At 46.9% G+C, this 24,486-nt stretch overlaps 1 long non-coding RNA gene across 4 annotated transcripts in view; it reads right to left on the bottom strand.

The window, feature by feature from the left end:
* The window catches only part of LOC106028207 (uncharacterized), a 76,992-nt gene that overhangs the window by 30,229 nt on the left and 22,277 nt on the right, over positions 1-24,486 (bottom strand). For 2 of the 4 annotated variants that reach the window (XR_010044910.1, XR_001201802.2), the window contains exon 2: positions 16,795-17,089. This is a non-coding gene — a long non-coding RNA (uncharacterized LOC106028207). Of the gene's footprint in view, positions 1-2,124; positions 4,394-9,631; positions 17,090-24,486 lie in introns of those variants that run through there. The other 2 variants (XR_001201807.3, XR_010044908.1) reach the window with 2 other exon arrangements.

Raw genomic sequence — 24,486 nt, 5'->3', positions numbered from 1 at the left:
TGGTCACAGTTCCCACCTGTCTTCCTTCACTCATTTTGGTGACCTCTGACCTTGTGGCCTGGGGTGCATTTGAGTTTGTCACCCTGATTTAAGTCCTTTGTTAGATATGTCTTTTCCATAAAAATCCACCACGTTCTCACATTGAATACATGGTTTTGCCATCTTTTCTCCAAGTTCCCTCAAAGAAAAGTTGTGAGTCGACCCCCCCAGCCTGCCCCACCAGCTAACAGAAAATTCCAAAATTTCAGTATGGGTAGCCTGTAAGTTTGGCAATTCAGCCTCTAACTTCAGAATGTTGGAGACTCATTAAGACAACAACTAGGAATTTCAAGAGAGCAGTCTCTCTCCTCTCTGTGGGATCCTCCCCTTTCACCATGCCTTGTGAACTGGAAACCCAACGGAATGGATTTTCTCACTTTGACCCCATGGAGGGAGGGAGATTTTTGATAACCAACAAAAGGCTTTTGTTCACGTTTGCGGCAGGATAGATCAGCTCACCCCATCTCATGGCCCCTTACTTCTTTGGGGCTCATCTTCCCTTCCTGCCCAGAACAGCCCCAGCCCTTCCTCCGCTGGGGCCGCAGCCCTCCTCACCCTCCAGTCCCAGCCCTCTGCCCCCTCCTGCCTCCGCCTCTCAGTCTGGAAAACAGCTTTGCGCGTTAACCTCCAGGGCATTCACTGGGTTTCCAGCGGGGTCCCCAGCCCCACGGACTGCCAAAATAGGCTCTTTACACTCCATAGATGGGAGAGAAAAATCTGCTTGTTCCGTTGCAACTGTCAAGCAAAAGACGTGCTGAGCTCAGATAGAAATAGCAGCAGGGTCAGGGCAGGGCAAGGCCCCAGCATTTCATTAGCTCAGCCCAGCTAAGAGTGATTAAATGCACACAGTGACCATGAATGGGGCCAGGGAGGGCAGCCACACAGTGCAGCACAGAAAAATCATTCTTTGGCCGCTGTCAGCTGGCTGAATAGGACTTAATTATCGGGATAATGAGGACTGATTTTCATTGTTTTAACTCTGGGGAAGGAGTAAGAAAGGAGGCACTCTTTTTCCTCCTCTGGGTGAAAGGATGCTAAACTGTGGCCTCAAATGGGTCCCAAATCCTCCAGGCTGCTGTTAGATGGTCTCTGGGTTCTACTGTTCTCTACCAATGAAGTAAGAAGGTGTGCTGGTCTTGTCCTGGGTTGGTGCTCACTTTAGGCCTTGACGTCCCAGCAGGATGTGGCTTCCTAAGAGCTTGTCTGTGCTGGCATCCATTCCCAGCAGCTGCACCAAAGCCCAGAGACCAGCCACGACCCACAGAGCAGATTGGCCTATACTCTGCCCCTTCCAAAGGCTCCCAGTGATGAGTGACGGGTTCCACAGAATTCAAATTACTTGCTCAGGGCAAACATGAAAGTCTAAGTTCCTTGTACCCTGTTTGAGGCTCAAGAGCCCAGGCCTCCACTGCAGACTGCACCCCGATACTATAGGAATTAACAAACTCTTACACAACCAGAACCTCTTGACAGTTGAGATAAGCTCCCCATGAACCATGAAAGTCATTAATCATCTCCCTCTTATTCAGTTTGTTTCATCTTCTACCCTCTCAAAATCTAGCCCTCCACTTAGAAATGTGAGTTACATATCCAGCTCAGTTGATTGCTTCTGCAGAAATGAGAAATAACATGTCCTCCCAAGCAAGTCAGCTGCGGGGACCTGAAACAGGGAAACCCTCACTTAATGCGAATCTCCAGAAAACCAGCGGGAGGAGGATTGGGTAGGGTTAGGAGCCATGAGAGACACTTTATAAAGAAGTGAAGGCTGTGAGCTTCGAGGTTGGGCAGAATTTCAACCAATAAAAAAGAATGGAACTGAGTGGCATGTCTGAGAGGAGAAAAAGAAGGCTGTTGGGATGAAGAATCTGAGTGAAGATAAGGTTCAGTAGGGGAAGAGGGCCAGAGGCTGTGGGATTGTGACCGGCAGTCACAGCAAGCTGTTCTCCCCCAGCTCCATTTGTGGCCATAGAGAGTAGTTGTGGTTTCTGTCATTTGTTTATGTTTTCATTTTCTCCCTCCCAAGTTCTTCAAAGAGACCAGCAGTGAGGCAGAGCATGTGCTGTCCCTTCACGGAGTGCAGACAAGAAAATGCTTTTTGATGCTTCCAGGTTTTGGTTTGGGCTCAAGCCCTTGCCCATGTCTCCAGGGCTGCTACACTGTGCCTCCAGGGATCCATGGATTCTTATTCGGCTCCTCCTTTCTGAGACTTACCAGGATACAGATTAAGTTTTTCACATCTGACAACTGGGCTCTTGGTGACAAGGAATATGAGGCTAAAGAGAGTTAACTATACCAGGTTAATGGCCTCCCTGGCTGCTTTCCAGGGAGAAATACCATAGCCCTTCCCGCAAGCCACATCCTGTACACGGGTCCTCGTAGACTGTGTCTGCCCATCAGAATCAATTAATCATGCCTGTCAGGAGTGGGCATGGCAGCTGTGGAGGAAAGTGGCCTCATCCCTCATGACTAGAGACTCTTTGCCATGTGGGTCAGTAAGGGGAAAGTTGCGTCCAGAGGGCATGTAGTATTCCTAGAGTGTTTCCTAATCCTGAAAATTTTATGTCACCCAACTAAGTGCAATATTGTCAGTGCACACCTATGCCCTTTTGCTTAAGGCTGATGCCATTCAGTACCTGAAGGACAGAGAGAAGTGGCAAAGTGGAACTTGGATAATAGGTCTTGGTATTTACACCTTTTGTTTCACTTAAAAATGGCCAGAAGCAACCCTCTGTAATAAGGTATCTTCCCCTCTCTGGTCTGGCCAGCTGTGGGATCCTCCTCAAAAGCAAACGCTTTCTTTATTGCAATCCCCACTGGTTCTCCATGTCTATACAAGTGGTTCCCGAACTGTTTTAGCTGATCATCCCAGCAGTAAACAATTCTTGAATATACAGTCTGAATATACATATATTCATTTATTGATATACATTGATTACCAATATATTATAGACATATACAAAATTAGACTTTTAAAAGACTGAGATATAGATGATGCAAGAAAAAATTTAAAGTATCTTTTAAATTATGATGGCTTCATAGTATCCGCTAATACTCTAACAAACAATAAATATGTAAGGTAAGGTGCATGTAAGTGATAGAAAATTTAAATTTTTTTTGTTTAAGAGTTTTGTTGAAAGAAACTTTAACTGTTTGGTTTGATTTCCTATCCTATGTGAATACTTAGTAACTGTTTTCAGCTTGTCATATGGCCAAAGAGAACCTATTGTTAGGGAAATGTCAGTGTCACCGTTCCATTTGCATGTACTTATTTGCCTAATATGATCTTTGATCCATTGTTTCTATGCAGGGATATTTTTAACACATGTGTCCACATTGGCTATATTATGTTAAAGTGGATATAGCTAATGAGTCAGAAACGTGTGAACCTTGGTGGTTCAGATCTTGTTGAAAGCTCTAGGGGACTGAGGACTCAGCACATCACTGTTGTCCCCTCTGCATTTTGCAATTCCTAATCTTGCTAGAGGACATCTCATGAACTGGCCATGACACATGATCATGGATGGAACGAGAGCTCCATTTAGATTTTAAAAATTTAAAGTTCCAATAATTTCTGCCTGAACCCTTGCTGATCAGTGTGTAACTCTGAGACGCCTATTCCGTTTGGAGAAAAAGGTCTACGTTAGCTTTGACCCATGGGGCACTTTTCCATCAGACTTCAGTCTGTGTTTCTGTGTTTCTTCAGTCCCTGTTTTTTTCTTCTTTTATTGTTTTACATTTTAGCAGTTTTGGGGAAGCTGTATGTAAGATTATTTTCATCCTGTATCTCCTGAGTTGATTCTTTGCCGTTTGCCTTTCCTACTTGTCAGAACTTGGCTTTCTGTTCAAGGATCTTTTTGTGGTCTTTGTCCAGATTTAGCACAGCAACAACCACCTGCTGGGCCGAGTGCTCACACGGACAGTTGTTTCTGCAGCCTTTTCCTGCCGCACCTGTTCCACGTAGCTGCCATATTTCTTCCTGTAAACCTAGACGGTCTTGCCAGCTCACTGACCTTTTTCATGTCCTTGCACAACCTGAACTTCATCATCTTAGAAGAGTTTTACTCCTGTCTTAGCTCTTTGAAAACAGAGAGAAGACAATCTTGCAAACAGAGGAAGGTGCGCTGGCATGTATTTTAGGGCTGCCCCTTTGGTCAGAAGTCACAAAAACACTGAACGTCATTATGGCCATTGCCACTTCACCAGTGATGTCCACAGAAGGGGAAAAGTTCATTTCTTCTTAAATGTGAAATATCCGCTAACATCTCCAGAATGCCTTTCTTTTGTTTGCTACTTTAGCCCAAGTTAAATCTTTGAAAGACTTGATTCCCTTACACTGGAGGTCACCAAGCTTTTTCTAAAAAAACCAGAAAGTGAATAGTTTAGGCTTTTCAGGTCAAGTTGTCTTTCTTACAACTACTCAGTTCAGCAGCTGTAGTGCAAAAATCAGCCACAGATATGTGTAAACCAAGAAGTATGGCCATTTTCTTACAAAATTTTCTTTACAAAAATAGACAATGGGCTCAACATGGCACTCGGACCAGCATTTGCCAACCACTGCCCTAAAAGCTTGTCGCTGTTTATTGTTTTCCTTCTGGCTTTTTCTCCATGATTGTCTGTGCATAAGCACATTTTTTTCCAAAGGACTGAATTTCTTTCTTTCTTTCTTTCTTTTTTTTTTTTTTGGTACCAGGGATCAAACTTACGACCTCACGTTTGCCAGGCAGGTGCTTATGCCACTGAGCTAAATCCCTGGCAGGACTGAATTTCTTGAAAACAAGGACTTTTCTTCCTGCTTCCTAAAAGCTCGATGTCTGGGACCTAGAAACTGTTCAATAAAGGGATTTTATTGAATATCAAGAATGATCATTATGTTCCTAATGGAAAAAAGGAGAGAAATTCTCACAGTGGGTATAAGATTGAGAGGCTTACTGCTAGTATCTAAACTGAAAGGTTACATAACAATCCCAATAAACAAGATTAGGGAATTTGGCTTGAGTTTAAACTAGGCTTTCTAAAAGGGCATCTAGAAGCCTGCTCACCTGACCACCCTTTCATCTCCCAGTCACATTGGTTTGGCCTACAGCTTCAATAAAATCTACAGAATTACCTCATTTTCAGTCAGACAGCCACCACTAAAGCCAATTCGTTGCTATATTTGTATAGGGCTTTATGATTTTCAAAGCAAGTAATACAATTCCTATTTTGTAGATCTGGCAACTAATGAACATCAACTGACTTGCCCTGTGAGTGATACATCTGGGACTTCTGATCCCCAACCTAGGACTCTTTTCATTATGCCAGACAGCTTCTCAGGCAATTAGAACAAAAAGATACTGTGCAAAATGAAGCCAATGGGTAAATTAATCCCATCTGAAATTCCAAGGAGACCCTGGGACAAATGTGTATCCGAGTTTCAATGGCATTTGGTAGAACTGGCCCAGTGGCTGTGTAGACACCCTGCCAACTTTGCACAAGATACATGAATCTCAAAATCAATTTCACTCACCTTCATTTATCTTGGAAACGCAAAATTTTACGCTAGAATTTGGCTCAAATGAAGAGATTCACACCAAGCCTGCATCCCTACTTCTCCTAGAAAACATTTGCAAACCTGTCTTACAGACCACGCTGTTCTGCTTGACTGTGAAAGCTGTGTCCCCACACTTGTTCCCAGGGGAAGGTCAGTACTGACTCTGAAGCAAGAGCATCACTGCCACTTTTGACCATCTTCTGTTCTGTGTTCCTTGGAAACCTCCTGCCTCAGTTTGGGCATGACCCAACCCACTCAGAAGGAGAGAGCAATTTTACAGCCCTGTGTGGAATGACTCCAAGCCAGTCGTATCTATTTCCAAATGATCTGACGCAGCAAGCGGATCGTGTTTCTTCGGAGGCTTGGCCGAGAATAGGCAGTCTGGCCACACTGAACCAGAGCGGATAAAATGAGCCTGTCAAGAAAAATCTGAAATGGCCTCTAAGGAAGAAGGACCAATGAAAGGTTCAGATCAGGAGTAGGATGCTTTCTGGCAAGACAAAAGAAAGGTGACCATGTATGAAATTCGAGAGAGCAAACAGTTGCTGATAATAGCTATGGTAACATCTGATGAGAATATAAACTGGTATTTCAGAAGAATGTGTGTATTCAGTCAGGTGTGCATGTGCAAGGAGAAAGAAAAGACTTATTGAGAAATAGAGAAATTATATCTGCAAAGTTAGAGAGATGAAATGTGGCAGAACCCAAGTTTGATTAATATAATGGAGAATGGAAAAGCTGTGACAGTTGTACTGCTAGAAAAATATTCAGAATAATGATACAGAAAGTAAAGGAAAAAATAATCAAAGAGATACCTTTCTCTTCCTCTTCCTCTTTTCAAATCTCTCTACTAACCTTTTATATTAAAATATAATGTTTGCAACCCATTCAACAGTTCTAAAAGTTTACCTACTCTGGAGGTGATAAACTGTGGCTTACAGCCGCTAAGCAATTTACTCAGAAGCAAAGTGACAGGGGGAATATGTACACTGAAGTCTATATTACTGTGAGGGTCACCGTTTTCAGTCACCACTAGTATTAAATAAGCTGAAACCACCTTATTTTTAAAAAGAAGAAGAAGAACAAATAGTGATGATATGGAGAAGCAGACTGGCACATGCCCAGTACTTTCCTGACAGCTGGCACTAAGCCTAAAACAACTCACAAAATCCACCTCTTGTTTTTATTCTTACCTTTAATCAGACTTTTTATTGGAAATTTATGGCTGGTTACCTGTCCACCTTAGTGCCATCCTACAGAGCCCAAGAGATCCTGTGTTCACTTATTCTGGTCTCAGGGAATAGTGATTACAGGGTTCCAGGAATGGGATGTGGGAACAACACAGAAGTTGGGTTTCACTTAAGGTCTTTAGCAAGAAATAAATATCCAGTTGCCAGGATGAAAATAGTATTGGTTCTTCACAGATCATTTGACGGGATAAGCTGAGCCCTAGAAACAACTCCTAACCTAGATGACTCTGCTCAGATGGATAAAAGCACATTTTTGAGCATCAGATGCCACAGGCACATATCTAGTTGGTTATTTCCTGCTTTGGTTGCATAGAGATATTTTCAAAGCTGAAGACACAGGGACAAAGTTGGGCTCCCTGAGGCAAGAGGAGGTGTGTGTCTCTGGCTGCCCACTTGGCAACAGACGTATTCACAATTCTTTTTTACATCCAACTAGCATGGCCATTGGAGTTAGCAGGAAACAGCCAGTCACTTCCCTTTGCTTTGTGCCTTTCATAGTCAACTTAACGGGCCTGGTTCAGGCACTTACTGTGTGCCAGGCATTTTCTCAGAATATAGTAAGACTGCCTGGCCCTTACTGCCTCAGCAGTCCATCATGAAAGACAGAAGGAGAGGCACCTGTGGCAGAAATAGTGACCGAAACACTGTGGGGGGACATCATCATAAAGAAGCCTCAGCCTTGACGATGTGCCCACAAGGCAGCCTGTCCACCATTCCTTCATCCACACATTGATCCCTAAGTGTTTATATTCCGCTTGTTATTCATGGGGAACAGGGGCTTGGACTCAAAGGGAACTAGAACAGGGAGTCCAGGGAAGCGGGGTGGGAGGTGGGAAGTAGCCTGGGCCACATGGGTAAGGGTTTTGCTTGTCAGGCCAAATTTGAACTGTGTTCTGTAGGTACAAGGGTCCTCCTTAGGACCTTCTGCAGATGGAGGCACAGATAATCACCCCACCTGCTTAAAGACTAAAAAAGGCTAAGTAGATCTTGTGAGTTGTTTTAGGCTTGGTGCCAGCTCTCAGGAAAGTACTGGGCATGTGCCAGTCTGCTTCTCCACATCACTGTTTACCACCCTACAACTTTAGAGGTATTTTATGTGTCTGTTTTATTCTTGTTTTCTGTTTGGTTCCCCAGTTGGGATATGAACCCCATGAAGACCGGAAGGCTGTTGGTCACAGTCACCATTGTGTTCCTAGTTTTAAGCACAAAGTCTGGCACAGTGTAGACCTTCAACAAATATTTCCAGAATGAATTGTCTTTCTGCATTTAGACAGTTGTCTCCAGATTGTAGAGAGGAAGGGGACTAAAGAACTAGGAGATCCATAGGAGGGATTCATAGTGACAGAGAGGTGCTAAGATCTGAATGCAGGGCCATGGTGATACAGATGGAAAGAAAGTTTAAAGGGTGACTCCTCAGGGTTAACACTGACAGATGTTGGCGAGACAGGGGGATCGGTCAGCATGATTTTAAGGTTTTCATTTGGATGTCTGAGTGGCTAGCGATATGGCTGACTGAGAGGAAAGATAGGGAAGGAACATGAGGAGGGGCTTGTCATGGGAAGCAAGAGAGCGTAGATAATAAGATCAGTTTTGGACATGTGTGATTTGACGCAACTGTCCAACGTCTAATTGGAGATGTCCAGTAGACAGTTGGAAATAAGTGTGGGCCATTCAGGAAGATGGCTGGGCTGAGGGTACAGATTTTTAGTGCTAAATGAAGCCAGAAGAGGGTAAGGTCACTCAAGGAAAGCAGACAGAGTTGGAAGAGAAAACAGAAGCCTACATCTAAAGAAATGTCATTTGATGGGTGAGTGTTAAAGAGGAACCAGAGAAGGAGACACAGGTGAGATCTAAGAGGGAGGAAGAGGAGAGTAGGTGAAGACTTCTGGCTACCTTTGGCAAGAGGTTAGAGCAAGGGTCAGTAGGCCCAGGAGCGGCATTCTTAGGCAAATAGTACCACCCAGTTCTTACTATGTAATGGGAAGCGCTTGGCAATTCTGGGCCATTGCGAAAAGCAGAACACATATGTGGAGTTTATCAGGACTTCCAGCCTCTAACATTCCCAGAGGGCAGGGCCAGATCTAGTTGAGTGCTGAATGGCCTGCCTATTGAAGGATGTCCTCAATTTATTCTGCTTTTTTTTTTTTTTTAAATCAGTATCAGGAATCAAACTCACAACCATTTGCTTACAAGACAGGCACTTATGCCACTGAGCTAAATCTCTAGCCCCAGATGTCCTCAATTTGAAAACATCACCAACTCCCACATCTCCTCATCTCCTAAGAATGGCTCTCACAGATTAGACAAAGGGCTTAACAAATGGCCATACTTTGGAGTCTGTATTCAGACTCCCACAGGATTACTCCAGGTGGCTTCTGGTTCCAGTTCTCTGAGGGGAGATGTTTCTTTGGGGGGCCAGTTCACATGTTAGTACTGGTCCCGGCCTCTCTTATGGTTAACCTCCGTTCTCAGAATCCCCTGCCACATCCACCATCTGCTACTACAGAGAGTTCACCTTGCCTTCCTTCCTGCCACCTACGTGCTCCCTTTCACTTCCTGTCCTCCACTTCAGGCTGGTGATTGCTGTATTCATTATAATCCTGAAAATTCCATAGAAATGACATGGAAACTCAAAGGGATGCTGTTGCACAACACAGATCACAGTGGAGATGCTTTGGTCCAAAGGAGAAGAGGTGGGGTCCAGGCACCTCACTCGCACAGCAGAACTCTGGGGTGAGTCCATCGTGAATCACTGAGGCAGGAGGCAGAGCGGTGTCCTCCAGTCCCCTCCAACCCCCAGGCCCCAGAGGCATCAGGAGAGCCAGCAGCTCTACCCTCTTTCCTGAGACGTTCTTGTTCTTGTTCTCCCTCTCCAGGAAAGAGCAGGCCAGGCCAGGCCAGGCTGGGGACACCCTAACACAGAACACTCCCCATTCTGGTGTCCCTCTCCTCCAGAGTGAAATCAGACCTTCGGACGTTTTTTTTGAATGGAGTCCTTTAGGCCCCACAGGCTAACCAGGGGCCTCTGAGAAACACTCACAAGACATGGTGCTGCCTACTAAACGAGTGCAGATCAAAACCCCGCTGGAGACCCCGTTTCCCACACACACAGGAGACTCAACGCGGGGGTCCTGTCTTAGGGGCCTCTGCAGTGTCTTCCTGGAGAGTCTTGGGGAGGGGGCAGAGGCAGAAACTTGCTAAGCTGGCACAGCTTCGTCTCCCCTGCTCCCACCTGCCCTGGCTGTTGGGTGCATCTCGTCCAGCTGGGCCCATGCTGCGCCCTAACCGAGCTGCGGGGTCCCCAGCGCCCCGCCCCGGCCCGCCCGGCCCTGCCGGCCGCATTCCTGGGCTCCGGCTCAGGAGTCAGGCCTGTTGGTCTTATTTAGAGCTCGGCTCGCTGCAGAGGCTGCGGGCCGCCGGTAACTTTAGACTCCCTGATTGGGAAGGGTTGCGGGGCGGCAGCAGGCGGGGGAGGAGAGCAATCTGATTCACCGGTTGCAGCCGGTTCCGAGCCGGCTCTGCCTCCCTCCTCAAGGGCCCGCGGCGTCGGGGCGCCCCGGGTGGGGTTCTGCCTCGCAAGTCAGCGCCGAGGACCGAGGACCGGGCGGAAGGACTAGATTACCTCCCGCCCCAGCTCAGGGCCGCGTGCGAGGCCCAGGGCCCAGGTGGGGCTGCTCGAGGCCTCTGGGCCCTCAGGATCCGACTGGCTTTTCCGTTCTTCTCGCCTGACCTCCACCGTGGGGGGCCATGGCTCCCCAGAGCCCTCCCACTCGGCTCCCAGGGCTCTCAGCTAGCCCCGTGGTGCTTGAAGACCTAATTTGCATTTGATTACAGGACACCCCTGTCCCCAAGATTTAAATCCCCAGGAGGGAGCGAGGCTGGTGGGAGCTGAGAGTCTTGAGCTCCAGGCCTCAGATCCTTCAGAAATCACCAGAGATATTTTCAGCTGCCTGTCCACCTCCTCAGAACAGTCCCAGTTCCAAGGCTCTTGACTGAGTCAGACTTGGAACCTTCCCTGCGCTGGAGCCACGGTAGTCATGCGTGGAGCAGGGAAGTCAGATGTCTTTGTGCCCCCAAACCAGAGGAATGAGAAATCACTTGTGCCAAATCGCAGCAAATCACAGGTCCTGGTAAACACAAGACTATTAGCTCATATCTGGTGTTTAGTTCCTGCCCTGGGCACACTTTTATAAGACAGGATCCAAAAGAAGGAGAAAAAGATCTGATAGGTTTTTCTTTTTTCCTTTTGCTTCTAAGCCCTGGAAGGAAGCCACTGTGAAATCCTGGAATCCTGCTACTCTCCCTGCTGAGTGATGTTGAGCTCATGTTTGGTTGCCTCTGGTGACAGGAAACTTGCCACCTACAAAGCAGCCTAGTAAAACTTTGGCTGGTTCTGTCCTTTGTCTAATGACTCTTTATTGCTGCAAGTTTTGCTGCTATCCACCAGCATCTGTTTCTGTGGCGGGCTTGAACCGGGGAGTGGAATTAGGGGAACCCAGATGGACAGTAGTGGTCGTCCTGCTACTAACCAAGAACTAGCAGGACTCCTTTGGGGGTACAAAGTGCAGTAATATTCTCCCCTACCCCAGCAGGCTGTGTCCCTCTTGCCGTATCAGGGTGCTCTGTTCCTGTGCACGGCTTCCTGCTAGCCCAGGACAAGCCAGCCACCAACACTTGCTTTTGTTTACTTGTCCTGCTGGAAATGTGGACATTTTACTGCTTTTCCAAACAAGGGCTTCTTTCCTGGGAAGTTAATGGGACTTAAGTGCCTGTGCCCCTAGGACACTTGTTTATTGCAGTTTTGTGCAGGGGAAGTTTAAATGATTATTCATGGATTCTTTCATGCTAAAGATTTGTTGCAGTGAAATGTCACTGATTTGGACAAATTTAGCTTGTGGTTTGAAGATTCTCAGGCACTATGCAACCCCAGCAAGACTCTTATTCCTCTCCATCCTATAGAGTTGATCAGAATCACTGCCAACAAAATCTTCCGTAGGAGAGGTGTGCCTGGTCTACTTATAAAAATAGATGTTCCTCCTGTGTAAACATCATTTTGCCTGTTGGAATGTAAATGATATTATTGGAATGCTTGGAGACAGTTTGTTCTTTTAGTGGATTAGCAATTTCCCCTTGAAAATATTGTTTCACGGTATTCGCTAAGCACATCCTTCCTTCTTGTGTGGTTTGGGATTCCGTATCAGCCAGCCCAGGTGGATCAAAACTCTGGAAGATTTGCTGTTCCCAACCCATCAATAATCCTAGCAAGATCTGTACTGTGAGGGGATGAGGTTGGGGATAGGTATAGGTTTTCTGGAGAGATTGAGAAATAACAGAAAATTGCCCAGAGAAGGAGTTGTTAGCAACATTTTTTTAAAAAATAGTTGAGAAGACACATTTGTAACCATGAGGAACAGTTAATAGGGAGCAAAGTAGTAAATGAATCCTACAACTGGAAGGTGGAGAGAGCTAAGATAGCATAGTGGTTTGTACAAGAAGAGTTTAAAGTTGTTTCATCTAGGAGTTGATTGATTTTGACCACCCCGATCTTCTCCCAAGTTCTGCCTAGTAAAGCATCTTTCTCTGTGACCTCAACCTTGCCAGTCCCTGTCCGACCTCCCCACAGGACAACTGCCCCTGCCTCTACTTTTGTAAATTAAATATTCACAAATTAAATATTCTCTTCATGCTTTAGACTAACAGTATTAGGACCTGGCTTCTGGGGATCTTTCCAGACTCATGCCTTGTCCCATGGAGGTATGCAGTCTGAAGGGACATTCACCACTTTGTGGAGTACTCAGTGAGTGCCTGGCATGTGTGCAGAGCACTCAGTTGTTATTAGGATTATATCATCTGTCTCTTTGCCTGTGTTCAGGCTGTTCCTCTTCCTCCCATCCTGCCTGGCCACATTCCACGCCCCTCTGTTACAATCCTCTGGTGAAGACAGCGATTGTGTCTTTTCCTAAAACAAAGTTGTGAATTGGCAACCTGAGAGCCAAATTTGAACCATAGATATGTTTTGTTTGGCCTATGTAGTATTTTTTAAAAATCAGGAAATTGTACATCATCATCTAGATTTATGACTTTGCTGGAAAAGCTGGGAGATGTAGTAGCCCCGAATTTCAGTATGACTATGTCTGGGGCTGTCCCAGGTTCCCCACAGCCCCTCTTGCATGGCTAGGGTATAGGGAACCATCTTCTGTACTCAAAATGACCACTTCAATGTCCACCCTCCCAGATGTTGGCATTTGGGGTAGGCCAATCTTTGATTACATAAGACTGTCCCATGTATTATAGAGTGGCTAGCAACCCTATCCACCAAAGAACACCCCCAAATATTTCCAAGCCCTGATAGCCAATGTCATTCTATTTACTACTGAGCTGTCTACCATGATCACATAACCCTTGTCTCACCAGTGCTGGCACACAGTGGGATCTCCATTAACTAGATTAAAAAGACATAACGTGCAGTATCCGTAGCTGAATGGTTCTGCATATTAAAAGTTCCCATGAAAACAGAGGCAGAAAAATGCAATAATCATAGCATTTTTTAAAAAATAAATTATCTGTAGTAAATGTAGTACATTCCCCTAAACACCTGTCCCAAAATGGAAAAAAAAAAAATAGTTACGAGCGCGTTCCTGTTGAGGCATTTCCATCCTGCATACCTCAGTTCCCGCTGTAATGTTAATTGGTTCTGGTTTCCTTTGCTGCGAGCCCTTACTTGTAATGAGAGTTGCTGTGCAGCTGTCCACCAGGCACCACCCCAAGAAAGGCTGTGTGCAAAGGGAGCACAAGAAGAACTGAATCCCAGGCAGCTTTTCCATGGAAAGTGTTGTCATTAATACTGTTGGGGTTTTTTTGTTTCAATTACAAAAATACTATACGCTTACAGTAGAAATTTCAGAAGCTAATAAAGTACCAATAATAAGTTAAAAATCACTCATTATCTCATTGCCTAAAGATAATCATTTTATTTTTTGAATATTCCCTTCCTAATTTTCCCTTATGCACCTATATTTATGTTTGCTCTTTATGGATTTTGTTTTGTTTCTAGCAAAATTGGGATTGTACTGGTTATAAAATCTCCCCAGGCCATCTCATGGCTGTATATAATCGGTTTAACCAGTTCCTCTTGTTGGACTTACATTGCTTCCTAGTTGCTTATAAATAGGACAGTGATCAACTTCGTCATTTATAAATCTTTCTGAGTCGGTCTGATTATTTCTTCAGGGGAAGAAGTCATCCCCTCCACCAGGGAGATGCTGTTGGTTGCAACAACTAAAAAAGACGGGTGAAGTAATTGGTAGATCGAGGTCTGGGTGAGGAATTTCCAGCCAGGAAGACGCTCCTGTTATGTCACTGAAGAGTGGCCGTATGCTGAGAGCCAGGAAGGAGCTATGGGACTGGGGACTTGGGGCAGTGGACAGTGTTTGTAACTTCTACCAAAGGACACAAACAAGGGTTTAACCACAGGATGAGAATCGTTTGGCAGCACCCAGAGTCCAGTCACATACTGGCAGGGATACGCAGCTCTCTTCAGTGAGGCTGGACAGGGGGTTGGGGTGGGGATAGTGAATTATCTCAGGTTTGGGAAATGGCCTGATAGATCCACCCAAAGATCAGGCAGGCTGGAGCGCAGCCATGAAATCTTTCCCCACCCAAATAATAAGATTATAACACATAAGTAAAAAATAGACTTTGTGACCATAAGCAAAAAACTATCTTTGCTTACTAACATGACTTCACAAATCCTGCATGAGCTATACAGAGCCCAGAGTTATGTTTATGGTGTCATAAAAACACGAATGAACACTTTCTACAGCATGTCACGGTTACCAACGTGCCTCACACGATACATAAGCCCAGCCTCCTTTGGTAGATATTTTTAAGTGAATTCCCCCATTTTATAGAAATGGGCGCTCCCAAAGGGGGATTTGTGTAAATCCAGGCATGCAGTCCACAGACAATCAGGTTCCAGAACAGCTCCAAGGGCAGTGTGTGATAATTAATCCACTTTCTTAGGCGACCATCTCTTCTGTCCTTGCAAAATGACTTTCGGTTAGGAAACAAATGTAGCCTCCCCTGTGGCCTTGACCTTTGCAAGATGAATTAACCAAGTGAGCCAACAGGATAAGCCAGTTCTGTGCAGGCTTTAAGAGCAGTGGGTCGCACCCCTGTAATCCCAGCACTTGGGAGGCTGAGGCTAGAGGCCTGCCGTTTCAGGCCAGCCTGAGCTACATTGTGAGTTGGAAGCGAACCTCAACTACATAGAGAGACCTTGCCTCAGGGGGAAAAAAAAAAAAAAAGAGCAAGCGAGACAGGTCTGCCTGCCTTTCCATCAAAAGACCTTTCTCCGTCCAGTGCAGAACCTGCCTATACCTGGAATCTTCTTTCCTAGAAATGAGGGCACCTCATCCTTAACCTATTCCTATTCCACACTGCTATTCCTAATCTCTGGTTCTTCCCAGCTGCAATCCCCTCTGTTGTATTTTCCTTCTTTACATTCACTGCCTTCTAATTCATTAATACGATATCATTTTCTTGTTTCTTCTTTGTGTTCTGCACTGCAGTGCAAGCATGACAGGGCAGGTTTCTTTTGTTTGTTTTGTTCCCTACTGTTCCCCCAAGTCTAGAATATACTCTGAACAAAGTAGGTGCTCAGAAAGTAATTGATAGATGAACAGCGGCAGGAAGCATTAGAGTGAATTAGCACAGTGACTAGTTCATAACAGAGAATCGCACACATTGGCTCCCCTTTTCTCCTCCTCCTTCTTACATTTAAAGTTATCAGCTCAGCACAGTCACCTTTTGAATTGAATATTTTCAGAAGAGGTAGTACTTTAAGTCCATGGAGCAGGGAAAAGCCCCATATTGGCTCTCAGGAAAAGTGGGCAGGTCACAAGCTGAATGGTGCATGGTTTCCCTGTTTATCTTAGGGGGGAAAGGTATGCATGGCTTTGGGGTCATTTCTAGTACTGTCTTTGCTTCTGCCCAGCTGTGAATCAGGAGGGTGCCTTCCTTTCTGTCAGCTGCTGGGTCACCAACTTTTAGGGGAGCATCGTGGGCCAGTCCTGATGTCTGCCCATTGACCTGCCATGGTTTTGTGGAGGGCCTTTCTCTCTGACTGAATTACTCATTGGAGTGCTCTTTCATTCATTCTGACATTTAGTTATCCATATAATACATATGGAATGGCCACCATGGATGCAGGTGGGCATCTCAGCTCAGATGGCTCAGATTCAGGGATCCACAGTCAGGTAAGAGAGACCTTGATGTGACATTTCACCCAAACCAGGGACACCTTAGGGCAAGCCCAGTGCCCACCAGAGTTTCCTCTCCTACCTGTGGGTCCTCTTTCTTCCCGGGACTCTGCTCAGGAACATGTGGCCTCCTAGCGGCTCTCCTTGTCTGGAGCCTCCTCTACATCCCTCTCCCTGCCTATTTCCCACCTGCGGTGTTCCCCAAATCCAGAGCCAGAAGTTGGTCAGAAGAGGACCGCAGGCACAGGCTGAGGAAGAGAGGTGTGCACGTGCCAGAGAGTGGGCGTAGTGAGTGTAGGGGTCAGGAGGAATGAGCCAAGGATGAAAGCCTTCGATGTGAGGGGCCTATGCAATCTGGCTAACCTAAGAAACAGGGGAGGCTGAGAAGAAAAAGAGAGAAAGGAAGACACTGGGGTGTGTGTGTGTCGGGAGGGTAGTTTTAGAGTGGAAAAGCTGAGGAGCAAAGGCTCCAGAGGTTTGGGGAAAGGTTTGCTGGGAATTGCACCGTAAGAGATGCCTACATGGCCTCTCACAAAACTCTTTGTGCAGATCACGTCAGATCTGAGAGCATTTGGGGGCAACTATTTGTAAGCGGGATACATGGAGGCCATCTGCTAGCAAGAGCTGGCCCCATTTATGCAGATAACAAGCACAAGGTCAGTGGTCACTGTCCCAGCTTTGCCATTCATATCCCAGCCAGACTGCTTCTACCCACCTGAGCCCTGTGCACACACTGGCATTCCTGCTGTCTCTTGGGTAAGACTGGTACCTTCCAGCCTCCTCAATTCCTTGTCCATGTCCACAACGTACGCACAAGGTCCCAGGGTCAGCAGCCATCCTTTCTCCTTACTTCTGTGTTCCCAAAGCAGACCTCAAGCTTCCGCCCAGAGCCACCTTCTCGTCCTGCAAAAAGCCTTCGTTGGTTCCTGGAAACATCTTCTGGGCCTCCCATACCACTCCTGAACACTTCTTATAAGCACGGGGTCATTACCTTGATGTACCTGAGTTAGCTTAAAAAAAAAAGAAGAACCAGAATTAAAATCCCTTTAATTTAAAATCCCTTTAGATTTACAATGGCAACCACTCTGTCAATGCTGACTGCATACTTTCCCAGGAAACCCTTCGGGACTGCCCAGAAGAAGGTGCTGGCCGAGGGGAGAACCAACATTTCCTTCCTACTCCCTGTGGCGCTGGTCCCTGGAAAGCAACTTCAGGGGCCTTGAACAATAATGTTGTCACCAGAGGGGTCTGCCCTTCAAAGAAACAGGGCCTGATAGCTCTTGTTATATGCAAAGTGGAAAAGGTACCAAGACTGTTCTGTGCATTTCCTGCCTTTGAATTGAGTGAAGACAGACAGATGATTTATTGGGCATTTCCTAGCCTCCTCTTCACCATAGGAAACCAGTATGAAAAAAAAAGGTGCAAATTTTAAAAAGATGTGTGAGTGTTTTGAGGAGGCTGGGGAGAGAATTCCTCTGTACCATTAAAGTAAAAAAAAGAAAACTCTCTAGCAGCAGGACCTCTGATGTAGAAGCATACTGACCATAAATTTACTGCAGCCTCTGAGAGCTCAAAGCTGCTTGTGGTGGAGGAGGTGGGAGTGGGCAGGGCAGGGAAGGCCGTGCAGGCTGTCCTCTCTCAGCTCCCCATTTCCAGGTGACCTAGCTCAGGCTTGAAAGGGGCAGCGGGTTGTGTGCCTTAACCAGCACAGAGAAACAGAGGGCCGCAGGGGCCTTCTCTACCCTCAAGTGTTGGTTTTAATCAGAAGAGGTCAGCATCCCCCACCCCACCCCAGGCGGCCAGGGGGAAGGCCAAGAAACAGGACTCAGCCACAGCAGCTCTGCTTGGTTCCACTCTGTTCTGAGCTGCCCTAATAAAGAACCACGACACTTACTGGGATCAAAGCAACAGAAATTTATGGCATCAGAGTTCTGGAAGCCAGAGGTCAGCGATCGAGACATCATCAAAGCCACATTGCTCCTGAAAGCTTCTGGGAAGGCCCTTTCTGGCTCTTCCTAGCTTCTGATGTTTGCGGCAATCCTTGGCGTCCCTGGCTTGGAGCTGCACTGTTCCAGTCTCTGCCTCTACCTTCCTTCTCCCTGCGTCTCACATGGTGACCCTGTGTGAAGCTGTCTCTCTGTGTGCGCCTCTCTCTGCTTACCTGTCATCCTAGCCGAAGGACCCACCTTACCCCTGAAGGACTTCATCTTAACTTACATCTTAATTACATAGGCAAAATTCCTTCTCCAAAAATAAAGTCGTGTGCACAAGTACTAGGAATTAAGACTTCCTTTTATCTTTTGGAGGGTACAGTTCAGTCCACACTGAAATCTAATGCTTATCATCTGCAGTTTCAGGTCACCAGACTAGTGACTCTGTGTGCATGTGTGTACATGTGTGTATATGTACATATATTTACTACCTCTAATTTACATTTATATACTAGCATATATACACAACAAATGCCTATGCATACAATGTATATATACAAATACCTATGGTTTGTATTCAGTGTCATAATGAAATACACATATAAATTGGCATCCATGTAAATTAATAAGTTACATTATCTGTCATATATAACACACATGTCATATGTAACAGTAAAATATAAGTCACATATACATTGTAGGACATATATAATCTCAAATATATAACTGTAAAAACTATATGACAGCGACTACTAATCACAGGAACAATTCTGAGTAATGTCTAAAATTACTCAAAGTAAGAAGACTACAGAGCTTTTTTGGTCATTTTTTCATGAAAGAGATGAGGGGAAAGATCTAGTTTTGCTAAGGAAGGATCCAAGCAGTGCAGAGGCCTGTGTGTCTGCCTGGGCATCCCTGGTGCCACAGGGCAGCTGCTCTGTTGGCCACTATATCAGTCTCCACTGCCCTGTTGGGGATGAGAAAATTCAGACCCAGAGTCACGAAGCAGCTGGTCTAGGCCCATGAGCCACAGACACTTCTAGAAGTGGAAGTCGCGCTTCTACGTGCCCAGCTCTGACTCCTTCTCCTCTAGCCACTTCCCTTCTCTCGCTCCTGCTTGCCCCACTTTTCCAGCTAATAATCAAATTTTTCATTTGAGTTACTTCTGCTGAGTGTGCCCAGAAGTTATAGGTAGTCACACAAAGAACACTATTTTCCCTTCAAATGAGCTGGGAAATGACTTTTCACGGAGGTCTTGCCCCATGCCAAGGTTACAGTACTTTGGGTTCAGTTGCTTTGGAATTATTGGTAAGGCGGAAAACAACAACTTCCTTTTTTGAGTTTTATGAAAGTTTTTGTCAAAAATGTACTGACTGATCTAAAGCTTAGCATCAAGCCTGCCTGGAATGTCTTTCACTGATGAAAGCCTGGGGTCTCGAGGGTCTCTTAAGTGCTGCCCAAACCTCTTGGTGAGTGACCCTTGGAAGCACTGGAACAGCTCTCCCCCAACTTCTGCCTTGGTCGCCCACCTTTTTAGCTCCCTACCTGCTCTTTCCACCTTGGAAAGCTGTTTGACTTCCCTCTGAAAGCCCCAGAGCCTGATCGCTCTCCATCCTGCTCGCTGGCATCTCCAGCAGGGAACACAAAGGATGCTGCTTCCCAGCAGGAAATGGCCAGATTCCAGGATGCTTCAAATGGGGCTCTGGAGGCCTGCTGCTTGGAAACTTTGCTAAAGGATGTTTTTGCCAGGGCCTTTGCCCACCCTGGAGTTCCAAACAGACTGGCAGAAACACTGCCCAACCTCCAACAGCTTCCTCTGCCACTCTCCACCATTTTTCAAACCAACTTCCCTACGCAAAATGCCCTTGGTACAGTGTCATCATTCTCACAGCCTCTACTGCTTTAAAAAGTACAGATTTTTCAGCAACCCTCGTATCCCAAGGAGCACCCCCAGGATTCTGAAGTGGGTAGTGTGTTAGTAGAGAGGCCACCCTGGGAAAACTATGGTTTAACTGTTAGGCAGGTATGCTGCTTACATGAAGCCTCAGCTTTGCAAAGCCTGCCAGGGCACCTTCGGGAGATAGCTAGAGGAAACAAAGACTAGATGTGAGGGTACAGGCTGAGGTAGAAGCACAGCCCTGGTTGGCCAGGCCTTGGACCTGGGCAGGATCAAGAGAGAGGCAGGCTTATGTGATTCCTAAGAGCCAGCAGCACAGGTTCCATGAGGAAATGCTGCCAGGGTGGTCATTCAAATCGGCTGCCATGCGAGAGCCAGCAGTGCCTTCCCTTGGGCTAGGACAGGCCATACAGCCAGAGAAAGGGGATCCAGCTTCCCTGCAGTGCTTCTTAGGAGGGGCCCCTGCTTTCTCTCAGAGGTGGCACTTGGTGACTATAAATACTGTGCTGGCTTTTGAATCACACTGCTGGGTTTTGGTCTGCATTTGTCCTGTTTCTCTAGGTAAATATGAGCAAGCTGTATATTCACTCTGTGCCTCAGTTTCCTCAACTGGAAAAGAAAGACAACTGTGCCTACTTTGGAGCATACTTGAGAGGACTGCATGAGGTAATATGTACAAGGCGCTCCACACAGCCCTCATGGCAGCCAGGGCTCCACACCCCACGGCCGCTGGTCTCGTGCGTGAAGCTGCTTCCTTCTGCCCCACAGCGCCTCTGTTCCGCCATCCACATAGTGCAACTTGGTGTGTGATTTGGATAGTCCGCAAATGTCCTTGTCTCTGGCTCCCAGAAAAAATTCTGTTTTTCTCTTTTTCTTTCTCTAAGAGCCTGCATGTGCCAGTTCAGAGTAGGCAGCCCAACAGCATCGGCCTTCTTCTCCAAAGGTCCCTGCCTCGTGGGACATTTATACCCAACAGTGACAGGGGAAAAACTGCTCAGCAGTTGGGGGCCAGCTCTTTGCAGCTGAAAAATTCAGTTTTGAACTGCAAACTTCTGCCTGAGGAAGGTCGTGTGATCTACAAGGTGACGCAGGGAGTTGAAGGTGGGAATCAAAGGCTCCTGAGCAGATGGAGGAAGGAAGCACACATACGCAGAGGCTGACAGCACCCAATTAATCCTGCCATGGCCAGGCTGCTGTTGGGCATTTGCTCTGGTCTCAGCCGCTCAGGATTCTGTCTTCAGTTTCCCCCTGCAGGGCGGAGCCGGCACCCACAGGCGTGCTGTGGCACATGGTAAACTAACTCCTTTTGTGTAGAGTGCGATACTAGGGACAGTGAGGCACAGATATTATTATTGGTTCTCTGTGCTGATGATCTGCTGTGAAGTTCTGAGGAAGTAAAAGTTGCTGCTGCTCTGTGATGAAAAGACTGACTTGTTAGAGTAACCCCCACAGTAGTCCTCCATCCCCTGGGTCCTCAACACTTCAGAAGGGAACAATGGCTGCCAGTGAACCAGTTTTGCTCATGTGGAGGATGGCACAGATGACATGAGGCCAGGGCAGTGAGAAAGAGCTCAGCGACACCTCTGGAAGACAGTGACTTGGAGCCTTTGGGCATTTTCTGAATGGAGCCCTCTCTCACCTTGGCCACTTCCCCTGCCAGTGGAAGGGCAGAGCTGGTGGAAAAGCCACGTGTGCCTTATTGACTCTGCCAGGTTCAGAGAGGCCTTCACGGTTGACTTGGCAAAGGAGAAAAGTTCTTTATTTCCCCCAGTCCCAGAGCCTGCCAAGCCCAGGGCTGAGCGGGCAGCTGTGTCCTCCCTCCTCCGACTCCCACCCCATTACCTGCAGAGTTCACTGGGAAGCCGTGTCCAGGCTGGGCCAAGCTGGGTTTGTGAGTGGCCTGTCTTAGGCTCACTGCAGGCTCCTCTTTCCTCACAGCGCAGACAGCCAGGCCTGCCCAGTGATACTCCCAAGCTGGTTTTTTTTTTTCTTCTTCTTCTTTCTTTCTTCCCCTAAGTTCAGAACCCAGTTATTTACCCAAAGAAAACAGGGAAGTGACAAGGTAACAGAGTACACATGTTGTGAAAATATGCAGGCTGGGGCTGAAGAAAAGAAAACATTCTTCCATAAGTAGCTGCCTTGTTAATTCATTTTTTTCCTCCAGATTAGAACCAGCCATTTCTTGTGCTCCTCCAAGCACCTTCTGTGGTTTCCTGACAGCTGCCTGCAAGGGGTGAGATTTGGCTTGAAAAATGGGCCATCGGTCATGCTTCGGGGAGGGGGAGGAGAGCAGAAACCAAAATTCCCAGATTGCTCACGTTCACTGCTCCCTTTTTACACAGGGATGAAAAAGAGGGGGTGCTGGGATTGTATAAACGCTGAGGCGTAGCCTGATTTTCCACAAGAAGCGACAGCTCCATAATGAACAGTCCTTGGTATGAGGTTTTTCACCCCCTTTTGAAGCTGGTTTTCAATTCCTGGCAGGCTGGTGCTCTGCAGCCTTGAGGAACAGGCACAGACTGATTCTCAGCAATTAAAAATAATATTGCTCCTGATAGAGAACTCTTGGGCCCCCCATCATACACACCCTTTTCGTTGTATGCCAAAGATCACTTTCCCAACCTGTTTCGGAACAGCTGGCCACAACGGAGGAGCGGCCTCCAGCCCTGCACACCCTGCACGGCTGGGGAGAGGCCGCAGGTATTAATAGCATTTGCTAGACCTGGTGTTTGAGGCAGAAGGGGGAGACCTGTACTTTAGGACCTGCTTTTTCTTCACCGAATTCTTTAAGCCTCAGGACTTGCAGACGGCGCTGAGAAAGCCCACAGAGAGGCTGGCTGGGGCTAACCTCTGGTACAGATCTTTGTGCTTCTCATTTTTCCCTTGTCCGTGTTCTCCATATCCTCTTCAGCCTGTGGGTATTGGCCCATGGCTTGGCCTGACTCCCTTCAGCAGAGGTCACACCACAGAGGCCTGGACAGTCCCTGTCGGCCTTGGCGTGGCACTTTCTGTGAACAGGAGGCTGCAGAAGCCAGGCAGTGAAGCCCGAGCGTGGGACATACTCTCTTCCCAGGGGGCACGCAGGCCTGAGTGGGTGTGGATCCCAGGAGCCTCCCCAAAGCTTACTTACAGCCACAGAGTTCGTCAGCTTCCCACGACCAGCACCCAGCAGGCTTAACCACAAGATGGGTAGAAATTCTACCGTCTCCCCACATGGCTTAACCACCACCACATCGGCATCTTCCCAGGAGGGGGCTGCATTTCAGGCCTGGAATGGTTTTGATTATCAGATTGGACTGAAGCTGCAGTGGAAAACCTTGAGAACAGGCAGAGGATGGGTGTGAGGACGAGGTTTGGCTGTTTCCCCTCAAGAGAGCACTGGTGGGTACAGTTGGTTGAGGGGCCTTCAGAGAACCAGTATTTGGGTCGGGCTGGGAAAACCCAGCCACCCATGTTAGTGAGCATCCCTAACATGGATCATTAGATCCTCATGGGGCGAGCACAGCCTTTGCCCAGTTGGGCCAGAATCCAGTCTCTAGCCGAAGGTGAAAAACTGTTTCCGATGATTGTTTTTGAATATTTTATATCCAGTGCATGAAAACACAATAATGACAGGAAAAATCCATACACAAAGCAAAGGTGGTCCCATCCCTCACTGTAAGGTCAGAGGACCGTTTTCTCAATCCAGTCCTTGATGTGGATCCAAGGGAAGCGGTTTCTTTGAAGTCAGCAGCAGTCGCAGCAGGCCCAGCTGTGAGGGTGTGGACAGGGAGTAGACAGGATGCGCTGCGTTATCAGAGGCCCATCAAATTCCCTCCTGTAAGGACCAAGCTTCCTCCAACAAAAGGTGACTTTAAGGCCATTTGTTTGATAATCTAAGGAGACTCCTTGTAACCCAGGATCAGTTGGGATCTGGCTCTGTCAGAGCTGGGCCGTTCTCTCTTGGAGTTTCTGCCCGGCCCTTGAGCGAAGCCTTCTGTGTTCTGATTCCAGACAAGTCTCTCCCTTTCTCTAGGTCCTTTACTTTCTCCTGTGTTGATTTCAGCCATGTCTTTCTTTCTTTCTATCTTTCTTCCTTCCTTCCTTCTTCTTTTTTTTTAACTTATCAAAACAGAATATTGAATAGAGCAATACAATTAATCAGAACAAAGCAAAACAGTGATAATAATATTTGCCTTCAAAGAGATGGTAGAAGGAAATCCCCCTATTTGCTATCTTGCATATGGTCAACCTCCCAAGAGATGCCCAGACCTCTGGCTCCCATTTGCTAATGGGGGTGAGGTGGGGCGGATGGGATGTTTGATTTCCAGCCCGTGCACTGGTAGGGTCATGGCTGCTTACCAGGGAGTCGGGCTGGTTGCTTGGTTTCCCAGAGCCCTAAGTTCCAACATGGCAGGATCTCTCTCTCTCTTTTTTTTCTTTTTTTTTTTTTTGAGACAGGGTTTTGCTATGCAGTTCAGGCTGGCCTTGAGTTCACTTTGTAACCTAGGCTGGTCTTGAATTTGCAGTGCTCCTCCTACCTCAGCATCCCAAGTGCATTACAGGCATGCGCCATCGCACCCAGCTCTCAGCCATCTTT

This window comes from Cavia porcellus, unplaced genomic scaffold (assembly GCF_034190915.1).
Source record: "Cavia porcellus strain 051 isolate PalLab524CR breed Dunkin Hartley unplaced genomic scaffold, mCavPor4.1 scaffold_31, whole genome shotgun sequence".
In the NCBI taxonomy this organism is placed as follows: Eukaryota; Metazoa; Chordata; class Mammalia; order Rodentia; family Caviidae; genus Cavia; species Cavia porcellus.
The sequence above is the reverse complement of the archived record's forward strand: the minus strand, read 5'-3'. Positions and strand labels throughout refer to the sequence as shown.